Below are 19,671 nucleotides of genomic sequence, written 5' to 3'. Positions count from 1 at the left end.
AAAAAAGAGAGTATCTGTACTGGTATCGGTCTGAAAAAAGTGGCATTAAACATCCCTAAAAATTAAAGGCGGCCAAAACAAAACATAGACTCAAGAAAATTCTCCGATAAGTTTGGCTCGAAGCCCAACGTGTCGGTGTTTTTTAGACGTGAAACCAACCAATCAGAATGAGCCGCCGTCAACCAGCTGTTTGAGAACCAAAAACTCAGTTTCGTACATGAAACATGAAACCAGAGTTTTCAGAAAACATGTTTTTTAGTGGCAGCCTCAGTTTGTTCCTGGGCACTAAAATCTGACGTCAGAAAACTCTTGAGACCAGATCGGAGTCACAGACTCAGGACAGGGGAGACACAGACCACTGATACTCCACGAGGGCGGGAAACACGTCAGGGCGGAGGACAGACTTTATAAAACACGAGCAGCCTGTTTCTGCTCTGGCTTTAATGGTATTTGTTAATATTTTGTCACTCCGCTCTCGTCCCCGTGACGCCGTGTCAGCATCGATCTCTGCTGAGCGCCGCGGCCTGCCTGTCGTGTAGCGTGGTGTATCCTGACAGCCGTGTACTTACTCCATCACCTGTGTCAGAGTTTGGTAACCTGGGAGAGTCAGAGTGTGACTCCAGCTGGAGACAGCTTCGACTTGTTGGTGTAAAAATATCACCGTGGCAGCGACAGTCAGAGAAAACACTCCTCTCTTCACTTTCTTGGAAGGTTTTGACTTGAAGCACAAAGCGTGACGCCGCAGGCTGTGCCACGTTGTTTCAGTCAGCGGCTCAGAGTGTGTGTGTGTGTGTGTGAGTGAGTGTGTGTGTGTGTGTGTGTGTGTGTGTGTGTGTGTGTGTGTGTGTGTGTGTGTGAGGGGGGCATCAGGGCGCTGACATGATGTGTTTTCTTCCTCTGCTGTAACTCACAGAAAAGCTCTGATTATTTAACCCATTACAGCGAGCGGCGAGGTCGTTTCTGATTGGATCAGGAGGAGGCGTGCTGCGATGACTCAGTGACTCTGTGACGGCTGCAGAGACTCAGTAACATCACACCTGTGGATATCTACAGCTGAATGAAACAAATCAGAAACTTTTAAATGGCTCAGATTAAGACTTGAAAATCTAACAGATTATTTACTCTGAAGCCTCTGAGGCTTCGTCAGCGTCAGGCAGAGCGCTGAGCCGTGATTGTTCTGGTGTCTTCACACGTTAGGATGTCTGCATGAAGTCAGGCATGGAGGTGAGGCTGTGGGAGGTGTGACTGAGAGGAGATGTGATTTCTATATCTGCAGCTCGGCCGCTCGGTGTGCAGAGCTGAGCCGTCAGAGCTGAAACTGTCAACACTCGTCTGCTGTGAGGAACGACTCGGTGTTGTGACTACCTGTAGCCTCAGGCTGCTTTACCTCAGGCTCTATCTGTGTTTCTGCTTTTCTCCTCATGAAACTCATTAAATCATAATCACTGTTTGATGCAGGCTGGCGTCAGGTGTTAATCACGCTTGTTATCACCATCGCTAACTTGTTGACTTCTGACCTTTCGTCAGGGATGTAAATAAAAAACATCTGGAGCACACAGGCTTGATGTCGTCCTCGTTAGCAGCTCGCTGATGAAGGAAACAGCTGAACTGAAGTCGAGTTAAGATGGAGCAATGAAGATACGTCACAGCTTTAGATCAGTTTGTTAGCATGGAGGCATTACTGCGTGCTCAGATTAAAATCCTTGAGGAACAGAAATTCAAAGCTGCACTGAAAACACAAAGTTTTAAGCCTAGTTGAAACCAAGTTTACATTTCGAAGCAGTTTTAGAACAAAACAAGAAGAAATGAGAGAGAGACAAAACTTTCTAACAGAGGCGATTGCTCTAAGACTGTAAGAGAAGCTCAGCTTCCTCTAAAATGTCCCTAAAAAGTGTTGATCTGTTCTGCTGTGTGAACATTTCATTGATAAAATCTGAGCTAGAATTCCTTCATCTTTAGTTCAGAATCAGCTCCTATCACAGGTAACTGGCTCCACCTCCTTCTCATTCATCCCCGCAGCGTCTCAGCGCTTTAACACAGTCGGACGCTGAGCGTCTTCTGACTTCAGCGGGGAAGCGTAGAGTGGGTTGTTCCACTGTGGAAACTGGACGGTCATTGGATAAACGCTGGGCTTTGTCCCGCCCATCGGACGCTCAGCGTCTCTGGGGGTCTATGAGGCAGTGGGCTGGCCTGGACGCTGGGCCTCTGCATGATGATTGGATGATCTGTCTGAGGCTGAATCCCTTTTTGATTGACAGTGAAATGAGCCAGTCAGAGATCTTGAAGTATAACCCTCCACCAGAGCATCTTCTGAGGTTTTATCGATCTCCAGAGAGTTTACTTTTCTTAAAAACGACGAGCGTTGTGTTCAAAGATTCTCTCTCTTTTCACCAATAAGCAGCTCCAGCTCCAGCTGAGGAGCTTCTCCTCCTGTCACTCACACTTACAGCCTGTCGTAGTCTCACGTAGCAGCTCCAGCTGATAACAAGCTGACATTTAAACTACCTTTAAATAAATAAACAAATTTAGGATGTAGGCCGTAAAAATCCTTCAATGGACCAATGGAGCTTCAGGAGGGTCAGGGGCGTCAAACGGTGGGGCCTCCTTCATGACTGAGGGCCCTGGTCTGATCCTCCATGAAGACATCTTCACCTCCTGGAGCAACGTTCACACAAACTCCTGGAAACACTCGATCAAACTTTCGATCAGCTGATGAACTGAACATTTCCTTTAATTCTTGATTTCGTTAAATTTCTAACTCATTCCCAGAAATAAATCCAGGAAAGTTCTGGTCTTCTGAAACGAGGTTCAGACTGAGTTTTGTGCTCACTGATGGATAAAACTTGTGGATTCTCGTCCATGCAGACTGGCTGTAATTTATATTTTTTGGACTGTTTTCCAAAGTGTAGCGAGGTTTGCTGTGAGGAAACCGAAGCACAATCAGAACTGAGTCTGCAGGATTACGACGTGGCCAAAGCTGTGAAATGCTGAAACTGTGCCGCAGAGTTGGGACACGCATGAATAAACAAAGCCGTACGAGTCGAACACAGGCTCAGAAATAAAAGGCGTCTTGTGGTGAATTTCTTTGACGGATGTAGAAAATAAAGTGCTCACAGAATCAGAAAGAAAAGCCTCTCAGCCCAAAAACAGCTTCAGAGGAGAAAATTCGTCTGTGAACGAGGAGGGGAAATAAAAAAAGCAGCTCCAGCATTGGCAGCTTTTGGGTTTGTGAAGCTTCTGTTCTTTTTTCAGCAGCGCTCGCTATCTCTGCTTTTCTGAGCAACACGTTTCTGCTGTTTCTCCAACACACAGATACTATCTGAGGAGGAAGCAGAGGTAAATCTGAGATTCATGAGTGATGGAGGCTACGAAAACGTGCCGGAGCTTCACGAGAAGCTCAGGCTGCTCGACTCGAGTCGTGACTTCCTGAGGATTCTGGGATCGTGGTGTCAGATTTCACTGAGCTCTTATTTCTTCAGGAAGGTTAACGAATGTTTCTGGATGTCAACAGAGACACATTTATTATCAGATTAGATTAAGAGCAAAAGAAGAGGAAACTGGAGAAATATTGTAGATGGTTGGAGACAGAGAGACTGAGGAGTGAGGGAAGGGAGGAAGGGAGGAAGGGAGGAAGGGAGGAAGGGAGGAAGGAGGTGTGGTTTGAGGCCTGAGTGATCAATACATCATGGTGCAAGGTTGGTTAGATGACTCTGAGTGTGTGTGTGTGTGTGTGTGTGTCTCCATCATAGCCCAGCTGGTTTCCTGCTCTCTCTGACCTTTTCTCTGAGCTCCATGATCCCTGCTCCTCTGAGGCTCTGATGACAGCCCAGGCTGTAGTGGATTATGGGTAATGAGAGTGGGATTCACACCCTGCCGTTTGTGTGCTTGAGTGCAGGCGTGTGTGTAAGTGTGTGTGTGAGTGTGTGAGAGGACTGGGACTGGCTGGGAATAGTAAACAGCTCCACTTCTGTTTTTTCAAGAGTCCGGTTTCTAGTTCTGGTTCTGGTTCTGGTCTCTGTGGCTCTGCCTGATGAAGAAAGAGCACGATGACGATGATGATGGTCAGTTTGAATTTATGTTAATATATTTATGTTTTTACCAACAGTTAAGCCCCGCCCACAAACCCCCACAATCATCAGATAATGAAATTCTGTAGTGCACTCTGTGAGCGCGCTCAGTGTAATGTCACGTAGCCAATGAGGTTTTGAGCTGAGTCAGCTGACTGACCCAACAGGAAGTAGAAATCTATCTATGATACTTAAAATGACTTTACTCACCATCAACGTGTGACTTTTTCCATCATTGTTTTTCTTTTTTTGTGTGTTTTTGTTTTAATATAAAGGGTGAAAACAGCCATCATATCATTTTCCTGTTTTCCTCATGTTTGTTTACACCAAAGTCACGTTTTATTACGTGAGATTTGGAAAACTGAGCGTGAAGAAGCTGAAGCTCAGGATGAGGAAGGGTTCGTGTGTGTTTGCTCCACACACTTTAGGATCTGCAGACAGAGATCTGTGTGATGTGTCTTTGTTCTCACAGCCGTCAAAGAACGTGGCGTCTGGAAAACGACAGGAGACTCTTGGAGCAGAGCGACGGTCGACCTCTGCAGGACTCCAGATCAGATGATGATTTTTTTCAGAGGAGGAGAGAGCACGCTGTGTGGAAACCATCAACAAAGACTTCTTTGGTTTCTCTGATTCGTAGTAAAAATTAACACCATCAAGCTCTGCTCCGTCTGAGCCGCTCTGTCTTCATCTCCATCCCTGATGAGCTGGAGGAGCTGGAGGAGCTGGAGGAGCTGGAGGAGCTGGAGGAGCTGGAGGAGCTGGAGGAGCTGGAGGAGCTCTCACACTCCAGCCTCTGAAGAAAAACCTCAGTGAAACCATCTGTGGGACCAATCCGCTCAGATTACGCTCCTCCAGCTCTGACGGCGAGGCTGAGACAGAGCGCCGTTTCTCCAGCTCCTCTAATCCCTGTAACGCCATCAGCCCTCCTCCCTCCTCCCTCTGAGCTGCTCCTCTTGTTTGTTTTCCTCTGAGCGTCTCTGCTCCAGCTCCTCCACCTCCTGACCCGCCCGGCTGTAATGGGGAAATAATCTGATGAACTTTCCAACACTGCTCACTTCTTCTTTAATTGGCTTTTCAATTTAAACAAATGAGGCTAATTGTCTTATTATGATCCGTCCAACGCCGCTCAATTACTGTATAATTAGAGGAGAAATGAGAGGGCCGGGGCAGTCAGCTGTGGGATGTGATGTCCTCCATTTCCACTTCATTCCTGCAGCTTCACCTCCTCCGTTGTTACTCCCTCAGCTCCTCCTGCTCCTCCTGAGCTTTGATCCAAACGTTTCCGCAGATTTTTTAAATTTATTCCAGTTTTATTTTTCTGTTTTTCTCTTCCGTTGCCTCTTTTTGTTTTTCTTCTCTTATTTCTTTATGACGTTTTGTGCGATGTATTTGTAGCTTTAACGACCCTCAGTATCATTTGTCTGAGGCCGTTTGCTCTCTGCACATTTTCTCCAGAGGTAGTTTTAGAAGTTGGTCCCTTAATGTCTCTTCCTGTTGTCTGTGTTTTGGTTATTAGTGATCAGACGGCAGAGCACACTGGATCTAAAACCTGCAGAAACACTTATAGTCACACACACACACACACACACACACACACACACACACACACACACACACACACACACACACACACACACTGAAAATAAAGGCCCACACACTCTGGAAGTCAGAGATGATTTAATGTGCGTTTGTTTTTCAGCTCTTATCTCAGAGAGGACGACAGTAAAGTTATAACGCAGAACAACCTGATATGATCAGTGTGTTTGGAGTGTGTGTGAGTGTGTGTGTGAGTGTGTGTGTGTGTGTCTGAGTGACAGCTCCTGCTGTTGGATCCCAGCAGACAAATTGGCCTCGTCTGTCCCGCAGCAGCAGGTCTGAACGCAGCCAAGTCTGCTGATGATCAAACCTGCATGTGTGTGCATTTATCTGGCTGAAAGGTGTGTGAGCAGAGTGTGTGAGCAGAGTGTGTGTGAGTGTACAACTACCAGACACAACACTATGAGTAGTTGGCTCACATTTTTCCAAAGCAGACCAGATTCAGACCGGACTCAGACCTGGTACGATGAAGATCAGTTGCAGCTTTGCAAACTGTTTACCTGATGAAGACCAAGGACAGAAATGAAGCTCATAAATGTTTATCTTTATTTTCACCTAGGTGACAGTTTGCATCTTTGAGCAGCTTGTCCTTGACTTTGCAACAAGCTCAGGATTAAAAAGAAATTCAGAAACCACGACTTTATTTCAGAGCAGCTGAATGTGTGGGAGCAATGACCTGTGCATGTTTTTGAGGAAATGTCTCACTTAACGTCTTTTTACGTACTTTGATGTTAAAGATCTTGACTCACCTGCTCAGAACTCTGACTCCAAACACATCCCACACCTTTAGGATAAACTGAAGCATCCAGCGTCACCCAGCGTCACCCAGCATCACTTAGCATCACTTAGCATCACCCAGCGTCACCCAGCACCACTTAACATCACCCAGCGTCACCCAGCATCACTTAGCATCACCCAGGTACACTTAGCATCACCCAGGTACACTTGGCACAGGGGTCTCCAACCTGTGGCTCTGGAGCCTCATGCAGCTCTTTGACTCGTTTGCAGTGGCTCTTTGTAGCTTTAAAAAAAATATTCTTTAAATAAGAATTTCTATTTTTCTCATACAGGGATTTTTTTTAATTCCCCATTTCTTTTTAATTTGTCAAATTTTTGAAATTATTATTTAATATATTTTTTTTAAGTTTTGAAATTTCAGTTTCGTTTTGCAAATTTACTTAATTTAAATATTTTTTTTGACAAATCAGTGAAAATTTCAATTTATTTGTGAGTTTTGAAAAATTTGAAAATTTTTGCAATAGTTTCTAATTTTCTCATCGAGGGGATTTTTTTTAATTCCCCATGTTTTTTAGTTTGTCAAATTTTTGAGATTTTTAATTTTATAGATTTTTTAAAAGTTTTGAAATTTCATTTTTATTTTGCAAATTTACTTAATTTAATAAAAAACATTTTTACAAAATGGTGAAATTTTAATTTCTTTGAGTTTTGAAAAATTTTGCAATTTTTTGCACATTTTTAAAATATCTATTTTTTTTTTTTTTTACATGTTTATCAAAAATAAGAAACTTAGACATCGCGCACACAATTTTATACATTTGAAAAACTTGTCTTTTTAGATAACTAATCACTATATTTTACTGCATATAGAATTTTACACTCTGTTTTGTCTTAGTTATGAAGATAAAGTAGATTTTGTGGCTCCTGAATGACTGTAATCCAGGTGAGCTGAGGAAAAATGGCTCCTCTGAAGGTTAAGGTTGCAGACCCCTGACTTTAGCGTCACCCAGCGTCTGTGTCCACAGTCGCCGTGCTGCAGGGGGATCTGCTGAAAGCTGGGAGCTGGAGGCTGTGATTTATCCTCTGCTGTTTTCTCTGCATGTTTAACTCTGTCTTCTTACTGTAACGTCAGCTGCCATCTTACTTTGGGTCATGTGATAACTCACGTTGTGTTGAAGTGAGGGAAGCGAAACAGCCGGGACAGTAAGAGCTGAACGGCAGAGACAGGCAGCCTCCTGGAGACTCAGAAAAACAACAGCAGGTGCAGATAAATTAGTGTTCACACTTTAAGTTTCTGTCTGATTATTAAACAGGATGTCTTGGCTCTATTAGTCGGAGCATCTGGTGGTGACAGACATAGCTGTAAAGCATGGCCTAGATTCATAAAGTATATGCATCCAGAATAATCCCCCCAGCGTCTCCTCCGTCTCCTCTGTCTCCTCTGTCTCCTCTGTCTCCTCTGTCTCCTCCGTCTCCTCCGTCTCCTCCGTCTCCTCTGTCTCCTCTGTCTCCTCCGTCTCCTCCGTCTCCTCCGTCTCCTCTGTCTCCTCCGTCTCCTCTGTCTCCTCTGTCTCCTCCGTCTCCTCCGTCTCCTCTGTCTCCTCTGTCTCCTCTGTCTCCTCCGTCTCCTCCGTCCTCTCTGGGTCAGTGTTTCTAGCAGAGCTCCTCGTTCCTGGAGCCCGTCTCCTGCAGTATTTATGTCCGTCTCTGAGCTCACCTCTCCCTGAAGGATGATGTAAACTTTGTTTTCATGTCAGACGCTCGAGCAGCGTCTGTAACTTTCTGTGTCGATTGCATCTTGTTCCTGATGTGGAAGATAAAAAAGATTTCGCAGACTTTGTTCTGACTCTTTTGCGGCTAATCTGAACTGTCAATTGGCTCTGTTCATACACACTGACTGCTCTGATGTTTGCTGTTTTCTGCTCCTCACAGCAGCACCTAATAACTGCGCTCTCTGATCTCTGGCTCTTGTAAGATGTCAGTGATTCCTCTACGTGGGGATTTGAGGGCTGGTACGTTAAGAGTGCTTAAGACAGAATAAAAGGAGCCCATCGAGTTAGTTTCCATGCTGCGGTGCTGTTTAATGGAGCTCAAAGTTCTCGTATGTCCACGGCTACAACTGTGACGTCCAGGGTCATATACTGTGGACATCCTCAGGTCTCAGGAAGCGCTATCAGTTATCAGATGAAATGCCGTCTAAACATCTTTACTTGACAAACCAAGCAGTGTCAGATGAACTACCCTTAGGTTTCATAATAAAAGTGGCCAGACAAAACAGCCTCTGGCAGTGAAACACCAAATACAATTTTATTTTGAAGGTGGCAGAAGTGCAGACTGTGTCATCATTATTCGATCTTTTTTTTCTTTCTTTTTTTTTTTCCATCTTTTTCATTTCATTTCATTTATTTATTTATTTAAATTATTTAATTAATTAATTAATTAATTTATTTATTTTTTTAAATAAAAATATTTGTATTCAATGGTTGTTTTTTATGTATATTTTGATTTATTATTTCATTTTTTTTATTAATTTAATTTTCAATTTTTTTACCTTTTTATATTTATTTCATTTTTTAAAATTTAGTTATGTATTTATTTTATTTATTTATTTAAATTTTTTATATATATAAAAAAATTACATATATAACAAGATAAAGATAACTTTATCTTAAAAAAAAAAGTCTGACAGAAACTTAAATTTTATCCTACACCCACCTGAGGCTGTTTGGTCAGTTTTATCCTTCAAATGACAGAATTTTTCTTGGTAACTGATGCTGCATCCTGAGACCAGAAGATGTCCTAAAACACACACCGTGGTCATGCATGATCCTCACGCAGCAGACAGTAAACCTGTGTGTTCTGAGAGACTAATCCAGACCACGGTCAGAGACACTTAGAGATAAACTGGACACTTCACAGCAGCTGATACACACAGTTTCAGCTAACGGACGTCTGGAAACAAAACCAGCTTCTCCTCCTTTTGTTGTACCTACCTCTCAGAGGTGTTGGATGAAGCACGGAGCAGCTTGGACTGGAGAGAGGACAGGGTGTGTGTTTCATGTGGAGCCATGTTTGTGTTCTGCGTTGTTTATTTGGCAGCATTAAACTTCCTCCTGTAAACCGTGTTGTTAAAGCGCGTGAAGCAACAGGCGTTAGGACGCTGAACTCCACCCACACAGCGGCAGCGTGAATACGCTCCAGCACCCCTGCTAGGCCACATCATTAGGAGCTCCATCCTTCTGTTTTCCTCAGGCCTGCATCCATGACCCCCTGGAAACAGCTGCAGGACCCACCAGGACCCTGAGACGTGTAGGTTTAAGACTGTGAGGGTTATTACTCCCACATCGAGCTGCACAGCTGGAGCAGCTCTCAGAGTTTAATACGGCTGCAAATTGGCTGAAGCTGGAGCTGGAAGGAAGCCTGGGGCTCATGAATATGCATGTGCACTAATGGACAGGAGGTGTGACACAGCATCAGTCTGTGAGGGAGGAGGGCAGGCTGCACAAAGTTTGTCTTTAAGATGGTCCACAGGCGCTGCTACACCTCAGGGAGGAGCAACACCTCGATGCATGGTGTTAGCATGATACGCAAACCCACAGCACTGAGCATGTGCAGCCGTGAATGACAGCAGAGGGTGGAGATTAAAGGATCCTTCGACCACACACGTTCAAACAGAGACGCTGTTATTAAAAACCTCGTCCTGGGTTCGTAGGTTTGGGGTCTGGGCGAAGGAAGGAGAGGAAGGAGAGGAGGGATGAGAGATATCCTCAAGGACACGGAGGCGAGGCCCTGGGCCGAGCTCCAGCTACTGCTTCACTGCCTCCTATGCAGCTCACACACACACTCACACACACACTCACACACACAGGTTCCAGATGATTGTGTTTAGTGACTGCAGTTGGTAGTTTGAGTTTTGCTGACTGTGTCTGAGCGCCTCGCCTCTTATAGGTCGATACTATTTTTTCCTGGGAAAAAAAGTCAAAATTTTGACTTCAATGTCAGAAAATCTGACTTTTTTTTTCCAGTGGCCCTCATCCTCTTCCATAAGTAGCAAAAGATTGGTTATATGATACTAAAAATATCATACATCAAACAGACTGATTTCTGAACGTTTGCTCAGACTGGGTCAGTTTGTGGGTAAACTCATGTTTTAGTTTTTTAATTTCTAATAAAATTAAAAATATTAAAAAATATAGTGATATATATATTAAAAAATTGCAAAATTAGAGACACTTCAGTAATTTTATGAAAAATTTTAAAATTTAAAAAATGTGCAAAAACTCCCAAAAAATTCCCAAAATTTCGGAAATTTACAAAAACAAGTTAAAGATTTGTTATTTCCAAAAATTTGCTACATTTTAAAAATTGTAAAAATTTCAAAATTTTCCCAAAATATTGATAAAGAATAATTTGCAAAAATTATTGAAATAATAAAAAAAGAATTTTGCAAAATCTTCAACAAATTTGGATTTTTTTTCCTAAATTTGAAAAAAGGTCAATTTGAAATTCAAAAATGTGTAAAAACTTCAAAAAATGTGAAGCTTAATTGCAAAATGTGATGCATATTTAGTTAAAAAAAAAGTTTTTTTTTTCAATTTTGCAAGCTTTTGCAAAAATATTGAATTCAAATATTTTGCAAAAGTTTGCAGAAATTTGAAAAAACTTGAAATCTGGAAAAATTTGCGATATACAGATAGATTTTTTTTCCTAAATTGAAATTAAATTAAAATTTTAAAAATATACAAAAATGGCTAAATTGAAATTTATGGCAAAATGTGAAGCCTATTTAGTTTAACAAATGTTAACACATGATATTTATCAATATTGTGGGAAATTTGTCAAACAGCTTGGTTTTAATTGAGGCCCCGGTCTGTCTTTGTTTCACGGTGTATGTAGCCCTTTCTTTTTACCTTAAGGAGGATTGGGACACCCCCCTTAGCTAGATGTGTGTGCAAAAACCAAGGACTGAGCAGTAAAAGAAAGGCTAAGATGCAGAATTGGGATTTTTCTTTCCCTCTCATCCCGTCTGTGATCACCCAAACTGTCCATGGTCTTTGGTCGTTGTGCTGTTATAATATCCTGAACAAACCCTCCTGATAAAAACAGATTTCTCAGACTGGGAGCATGGACTGGTTTGTGTTTGGACGAGCGACTGAATCTATTTCTGGTTCCCCGCCTCCTGTAGGTGTCCGTCTCTGTCTCTGTCCGTCCTGCTGATATGTTTTAAAACTCGAGGCGTTCAGGGACTCAAACGTTGACTTGTCGTGGTCTCTGACTCTGCGCAGTGAATCCAGAGAGGCCTGAAACCGTCAAGTTCTGGGTGGGCGTCCATCTTTAAATCCTGGGTCAACACGTCATAAACACTTTAGAAAGCAAAGGTTTTAAACGCGTCGTAAAATCCTTCAGTCACCTGTTACGGCTCCATTTTGACTCCAGCCATCATTTTGTGGGAGAGGCAGACGCGTTTACGACGAACGACTCCTCTTTTATGGAACGGCAGTCTTCAAAGTGAACCCAGCGATTTCAGCAAGTTCATTTTCTCCACAGAAACACTCGGAGAGCAGCCGAGGTCCTCTGCAGAAACACAAAATTGCCTCATTAGTATTCTTTGCTCTTCCTTTGCGAAGCAATTATTCCCCATTAGCTGCTTTCTTGTAGTTTTATCAATGGCACAATATAATAACAGCTGAATTATCTCCAACTCAGAGTGCCATCTGTTTTTCACTGATTGAGGCTTTTACTCCTTGAGCGGGCTGGTTTGTATTAATCCACGGGGAATCATCAAAAGAAGAGGAGGGATTGTTATGGATCTGAGGGAGTCTGAGCTCCTCTTCATGCCGGGGAGAGGAGAGGAAAGAGGAAAGGAAAGAGGAAAGGAAAGAGGAAAGGAAAGAGGAAAGGAAAGGTCCCTCAGCCGCTCAGAGCGTCTTATCCTGTCAGGTCGACTCTCAGGTCTGAACCAACGTCTCTGTGTCTCCCTCTTTTTGTCTCTTCTGCTCAATCAAACCTGTCTCCCTCACTCCTCTCGTCACAGACATGACATTTTTCTGCCTCTGTCTCTCTGTGTGTGTCTCTGCATCTTCCACATGAGAGCCAGCAAGACTGACAGGCCCGCTCTTTGGTCGGCTCAGTCACTGCTCTGGAGTCGTTTTGATAAGATACGATAAGATACTCCTTCATTCCTCCCACAGCAGGGAAATTTACAGTGATACAGCAGCAAATATGACAGTTTATAGTGAAAGAACGTCACAATGAGAGGAAATCAAAGGGCTTAGAGAAACATATTTACATACGAAGCTTAATGTAACAGTAAAAAGTCTTTGGAAAGGTCCAAGTGCTTACATTCACCATAACCATGGATGGAAAGACAGGTTGATGTCGTTTCTTCTTAGCTCACGCTGCAGTACCAGCACGACATCCTTGTCTCCTCCTCCTTAGCTTGTGGGGAACATCAGGACTAGCACCGGTTAGCAACAACACGCTACAGGCTGCTAACAGCTGATCTCATGTGTCTCTCTCCTTTCTCGAAATGTTTTCACTGCTCATTTATCCAAGAGACCTGACACTTTAAGTATCAACTTCAGCACTTTACTGTCTAAATCTAGCACTTTAACATCTGCTACTGACCACCTGTGTACAATAAAAACTATGATTGTAATGTATTGTAAAATGTTTTATTATGATAATGTTTCTCTGTTCTTTCTTCTACTTAAAAAGAAACAAAACAAGAAGAACAGACCCCTTTGAAAATTATACTTCTATTTATTTTTACCTGTTTGTTTCTATATTTTAGCTGGGGGGACTACCAATGGAAATTAGCTTGGTAGCTAGATTTGGGTACAATTACATTTTATTATTTTTTAAAGTGTGTATGAATGTACATTGTCCTTCCTTATCAAATAAACTAAATTGAAATTGAAATTGAAGAATGCAACCATACCATACCAGCTTTATTTATAGAGCACTTTTAAAAACAACCACAGCTGTAGACAAAGTGCGGTACAGGTAGATCGAATGAAATGATAAAAACAGATAAGTAAAAACAGACAAATAAAAGACAAACATTGTAAAAACAATAAAAAGAAAATAAAAAGCAAGTAAAAGGGAATAAAAGAAAATAAAAGAGAATAAGACCAGGCAAAGAAACTAAGTCTTGCCGGAGTTAAAAGCCAAAGAATAAAAATGGGTTTTAAGACGTGTTTGGCTACACATTGGATCTCTGGACAAAGACAGGAACAGAAATAGTAAAAACATCACTGCAGACAAAACCAGTTTGGTGTTTATGACCATAAAAGTAACGACAGATTTCAAACGGAAAGACGATGAAAAAGAGAAGAATTAAAGGACAACTAAGAGGGAGCTTCTTATCCAATTTAAGAAATATTTTGTCAACTTTGTCCATGCAAAAACTCTCAATGTTCTCATTTTTAAGGCAAACTGTGCACGTCGGTGGTAAGGAGTCCACGTCTCTCTCCTGTGTTTGAGATCTGATAGAGATCTCTCTGCAGAGGAGGGAGAGGAGTCTTAAAAACACGTCTTTACGTCCAGTTAGTGCAGAAACAGCCGGGTCATCAGCGACCTCTCCACACTCCTGATCCTCTCATTTCCCAAAGTGTCAGACTGACCGTTAACACTCTCCCTCCTGACTCTCTCAGACCTCCTGAACTCTGATCTCGATGTGTAACAGCAACATGAAACACTCCAGACATGACCGAGTCTGCTCACGTTTCTGTGCTGTGGAGATAAAAACAACCAGCACGACAAACTTACTCTGAGATTCAGCACCGAGTGAGTCTGATGGAGCGGCGCTACGATAAATCCAGATCCGTCAGCTGTTGAGTGGGAGGGCTGTGATTGAATACATCTCAGAACATTACGTTACGTTCATTTAGATGGCACTATTATTATCCAAACAACTCATTATGAAGGCTCTGAATCATGTGGGCTGAGCTCAGACTTGTTCAACTTTTGAAGGAAGATTTCCTTTAGTTTCACTTTCCCATTTGAATAAAAACTTCAACGAAATATTCAAGACTCTAATTTATGGTTTTGTGAGGCCAGTGTTTGGAAATCTCGTGGGATTTTTAACGGCTTCCTCCTCTGAGTGATCTGCACTCCACGTTAAAGATGTTTCACCGTTGTTATCGTCCCCAGAGGCTCACAAAGCTCCCTGCTCCTCCTGTCTCCTCCCAGCTATGACCACAGTTTGGTCCAATATCAATCGCCCCATAAATCCCATTCTGTCAATACCAACAGCCGTAATGGGCCGTCCTAAACTGCCAGAGTCACTCATACATGGGGGATTTACATCAGGCCGCTGTGGGACCGCTCAGGGACCGCTCAATCCACAACGGGCACATATTTCCTCTCCATCACGGCCAACCGGAGCTGCGCTGACAGCAGTACGAGCGTCAGAGGGACCGTAGATCAGCGGCGAGCCATCTGCCTGTCGTTTCTGATCGGGGACATTAACGCCGCGCTCTGTCTTTAAAGTCACCGCTGACCGGGAACCCTCGGATCAACGGGGTCCAGGAAGTCGTCCAGGAAGTCGTCCAGGGGGCGCGAAAGGAGAGACGCTGCCAGACACAGACGCAACAGATCAGGACGGCGTGTTGGAAAGGAAAGATTCACACACACACACACACACACACACACACACACACACACGGCGGCTAAACACTTGATATAATTAAAGGGGCTTGATTTTGCCAAATTTCCACAGCAGGGACAATTAGGTTTATTGCTGCTGTAGCCAGAGGCAGCTCAAAATGTTAACGACCCGGGATCAAAACCACAATTACTTTATTTAAAACGGCAGTCACCCAGCTGGCTTATCATATCTGTAGGCGATGAAAAGCACGAGATGCCACCACAGAAAATGGTCCCAGCACTGAGCGCGGCGGTGTGTGTGTGTGTGTGTGTGTGTGTGTGTGTGTGTGTGTGGGCCTGCAGGTGGCTGGTTGGTGGAGCTGGCAGAGCGGGCAGTGAGGAGCTGGAAAAGGTGACGCTGTTAAAAAATAATGAGCAGAGTGGGAGGTCCAGGCCTCGGGTATCAAGCAGTCTTCTCAGGGACTAATAGGCGTAACAATGTGGTCATGTGACCACGACAACATCTTGCTCTTCATTATGGTTGACGACAGGTGACTCTTCGTAACCAGCGTCCTTTAGGGATCTGTTTCCCACCGTCCCGTCCATCGTTGGATAAACTAACCACAGTTTAAATTTTGCTGAACACAGAGTCAGATATTTTAGGAATGAGCCGCGTTTGAAATGAAGCCATGAAAACTAAAAATAAGAGTCCAACCTGTGCAGAAATATTCAGCGTCTCATCTTGAGGATCCAAAGGCAGAGACTGTAAAATGTTGGACTGGTCTCTGAAAAGGTTTGGCATGAAATGTATGAAACAGTTTCCAGTTCACCCAGTGAGTCACTCTCCTCTCCTCTCAGGGTTTGTGGAAAATTCACTCTTCATAGATAAAAAACGATGATTTCTGTGTCGTCTTTGTAGAAACTTGAAGAACAAAAGAGGATATTTAGCACTTTGTCCTCTGGAGGTCAGAGAGAAAACCTTTCAGCCAACACCAGCTGTAATATCTGAGAGGACGGTGAAGGGTGGAGGTTGAAGTGGTCATGCCTCGTGTGCAGAGACTAAGGGCCAATCACAGTTGACATCACCTCCACCTTGTTTTGCCTCTTTGCCGAAATACGGCTCTAAGAAAGCAGACGCCACTCGATTCCCGCTACGTCTTCACTCCTGGTCTGTCTCTGGCTGTCGTGGTCGGAGCGACTGTTTCCTCTTTTTAAAAGTGAACACATTTTGAAGAAGTGATGACGAACTGATGTCAGATTAGGGCGACACATTCACAGCAAACAGACTCCACCACCAATATTTACGTGGAGTAGCTGCTGAAGAGGACAGTGAAAAAGAAACAAAACAAAAACAAAGGTCTAATTCTTTTTAATACTATTTTTTCCTGGGAAAAAAGGTCAGAATTTTGACTTTAATGTCAGAAAATTTGACTTTTTTTTTCAGTGGTCCTTATCCTCTTCCATGAGTAGCAAAAGATTGGTTATATGATCCTAAAAATATCATACATCTGCTCAGACTGGGTCAGTTTGTGGGTAAACTCATGTCTTAGTTTTTAATTTTTTTTAATGAAATTTCAAATATTAAAAAAAGTAATATAATTTAAAAAAATTGCAAAATTAAAGACACTTAGGTACATTTTTTAAAAATTTTGAAACTTAAAAAATGTGCAAAAACTCCTAAGAAGTCCTTTAATTTCATAAATCACAAAAACAAATTTAAAAATTGTAATTTCCAAAAATTTGTTACATTTCAAATAATTGTAAAAATTTCAAAATTTCCAAAAATATTGATTTAGAATAATAAGCAAAAATTTTCGAAATTAAAAAAAAAAAGGAAATTTGCAAAATCTTCAAAAAAATTGGATTTTTTTCCCCCCTAATTTTTAATGAAGGTCAAATTGAAATTCAAAAATTTGCAAAAATCTCAATAAATGTACATCTTAATTGCAAAATGTGACAAAATAATGTAATTTTTTTATTGGCAAACTTTTGCAAAAATATTCAATTGAAATAATTTCCAAAATTTTGCAGAAATTTGAAAAAACTTGAAATATGCAAAAATGTGCAAAATCTTCAAGAAATGTGTTTTTTTTCCTAAATTAAAAAAATAAATTCACAAATTTGCAAAAAAAAAAATTAAATTGAAAACTTTTTGGCAAAATGTGAAGCATATTAAGTTTAACACATGTTAACACATGATATTTATCAATATTATGGGAAATTTGTCAAACTGCTTGGTTTCAAGTGAGGCTCCAGTCTGTCTTTGTTTTAAGGTCTATGTAGCTCCTCCTTTACACTTTAAGCAGGATTAGGACAACCCCTCTAACTAGATGTGCGTGCAAAAAAACAAGGACTGAGCAGTCAAAGAAAGGCTAAGATGCAGAATTGGTGAGTGAGGTTATAACATCCTGATCAAACCCTCCTGATAAACACAGATTTCTCAGTTCTTCGCTGCAGACTGGGAGCACGGACTGGATGAATTAACTGAATCTATTTCTGGATCACCTGCTGTGATGGGAACAATGGCGGCGGCTCAGAGCTCCATCACGTCACAAGCAGCTGATCAGGTCTCTGATTAAAGAACAATCATCCCAGAAACAATTAGAAATTAATGAATCTGGATGGCACGGCGTCTTTATTTAGCGATGATTCGCTCCCCTGGCTCCCAGCAGGAGCAAACAGCTCTGCAGGGATCAGATCAGACGTGCCGGCTCTGACGGATGAGCTGTGACAGAAACATGACTGATGAGACTCGCTGAGCGCGTGGCTGTGATTCCTCCGGCTTCTTCTTCTTCTTTTTTTTTCAAACTGTTGAGTTTAAGGAGGCTGAGCTCATGTTGGAGAATCTGCAAATCGATTCAACTTTCACTTCATCATCCATCTTTGAAGAGCGAGCTGATCAGGAGGAGTGTGTTTGATGTTTCTGGCTCCGTTCAGAGTAAAAAAAAAAAAACATTTCTGTTCTGATTTCGATTCCAAACAAATCATTTGATGTTCTTTCTTTGGCTCGCAGCCCTCGCAGCCTCGCTTTGGCAGATCCAGATAAATATGCTCCAGCTGGACTGATGAACAGATGAGATGTGAGGTCAGGCTCCTGTCTCTTTCAGACGACATCACAGGGAGGAAGTGACCAGCAGACCTGTCATTTCACAATAAAAGTCCATCAGAGTGACCACGGACGGCACACAGCGGCGTGTAGTGAAGAGATCAGACGGCTCTGTTTGGCAGCGCTTTGTGTTCGCCTGTTCTGGACGAGAAAAGAGGATTTTTTTGGACTGGGTTTTCCTGAGTGAGGTGCAGATCTGCTGGGTCAAAGCACTTAACCTGATAATACACACAAAACACACACAACACAAACTACCTGGCTCCATCTTTGATGCTCCTGGAGTTAAACTGTGGAGGAAATGATTATAAAACAGTCCAGTCAGGGTTTCTGCTGCAGATACAGACGAAGCGTTTCTGTTACTCTGACAGCAGGAAGTGAAAGATGTGAGATTTCAGATGGAGATGTGAAAAATGAAGCAGAGCGTTGAGCTATTTAAAGCCTCAGTTTATCCAGCAGTGTGCTAACACACTTTGACCTTTGTGGATAAGCTGTCATTTACATAATCCTGTTTACATCAGCGCAGAATAAACCTGGTAATGACTTATTTCTCTCTGCAGCTCAGAGCGAAGGTGTTTGTCTGACATGTTATCATCTCGTTAAATCGTTTAACGTGTTGTAGAAGCAGAGGGATCGATGCTGACGCTGAGAGGAACGGCTCCATCCTGTCAGATCCATCAACCTATAACTGTTCCCCTTTGACAGGAGCAAATCCAGCTGTTTCTGTCTAAATGTTGGATGTACGGTGATGGATAACCTTTGAAAGAGGTGTCAGCCAATCAGATTCAAGTATTAGCTAATGATGATCAGGGCTAACAGGGTAAATAGCTCAGTTTCCATGGTTTCTTGGGTTTGGGTGCAAAGTCAGTCCAGTAATTGCTCGTTGAGCGTCTTTCTGACCTGGTTTTCCTGCCAGGTGTTGTCACGCCTCCGTGTTGAATGAATTTCTTTTGAAAACCAGCGACTGAGATCTGGAGGAGATAAACCAGTCCGTCCTCCTCGTTCAGGCCTCCAGGACATTCGTCTGTGTTTACCCGACCTTCTGTGAGAACAACAAACCGACACGCTCACCTCAGAAAACCAGATGAAAGTGATTACACCTTGAAGAATACATTGCAAGAATTACCTCGCTGCTCAGCCGCCGCCGCCGTTTAGCAGGCGAGCGCTTCCAATTATCCAGAACATGCCCCGCGAGTTAAACAGCGCAATTATCAGCGAGATGGAGTCATCACCCCACCAAGGCTCCGGGGGCGCGGTCGTCCTCTCCTGTGCTCCTCCTGATTTATTAACCTCTCAGAGGAAGCTGACGCCGCCGCCGCTGCAAACAGGAGAAGTCAACTTTCATGAATCATTGTTTCTAGAAACCTTTAAGAGCTGAAAGTGTCGATGCTTGACCGAGCAATTTACTGAAAGTGGCGCTTATTTTCAAGTGACGCAGACGTAACCCTGCATCAGACACACTGTGGATACAGGAAACACTGTGGAGACAACAATCCTACACAACCACATCAGAACAAGGCGTCGAGAGAGCGAAACAGACTGATTCCTCCATAAACATCTGCTCAGACTGCTTCACTT

The 19,671-nt window shown here is 42.7% G+C and overlaps 1 protein-coding gene across 2 annotated transcripts in view; it reads left to right on the top strand.

Moving 5' to 3' along the window:
- grid1b (glutamate receptor, ionotropic, delta 1b) overlaps positions 1-19,671 on the top strand; it is a 528,466-nt gene that overhangs the window by 22,159 nt on the left and 486,636 nt on the right. The gene's annotated exons all lie outside the window — the stretch shown is intronic.

This window comes from Halichoeres trimaculatus, unplaced genomic scaffold, assembly GCF_033239565.1.
Source record: "Halichoeres trimaculatus isolate MK-OKI-2021-1 unplaced genomic scaffold, fHalTri1.1 fHalTri1_scaffold_23, whole genome shotgun sequence".
Lineage (NCBI taxonomy): Eukaryota > Metazoa > Chordata > Actinopteri > Labriformes > Labridae > Halichoeres > Halichoeres trimaculatus.
Note: the sequence above shows the minus strand (reverse complement) of the source record. Positions and strands in the feature narration are given on the sequence as shown.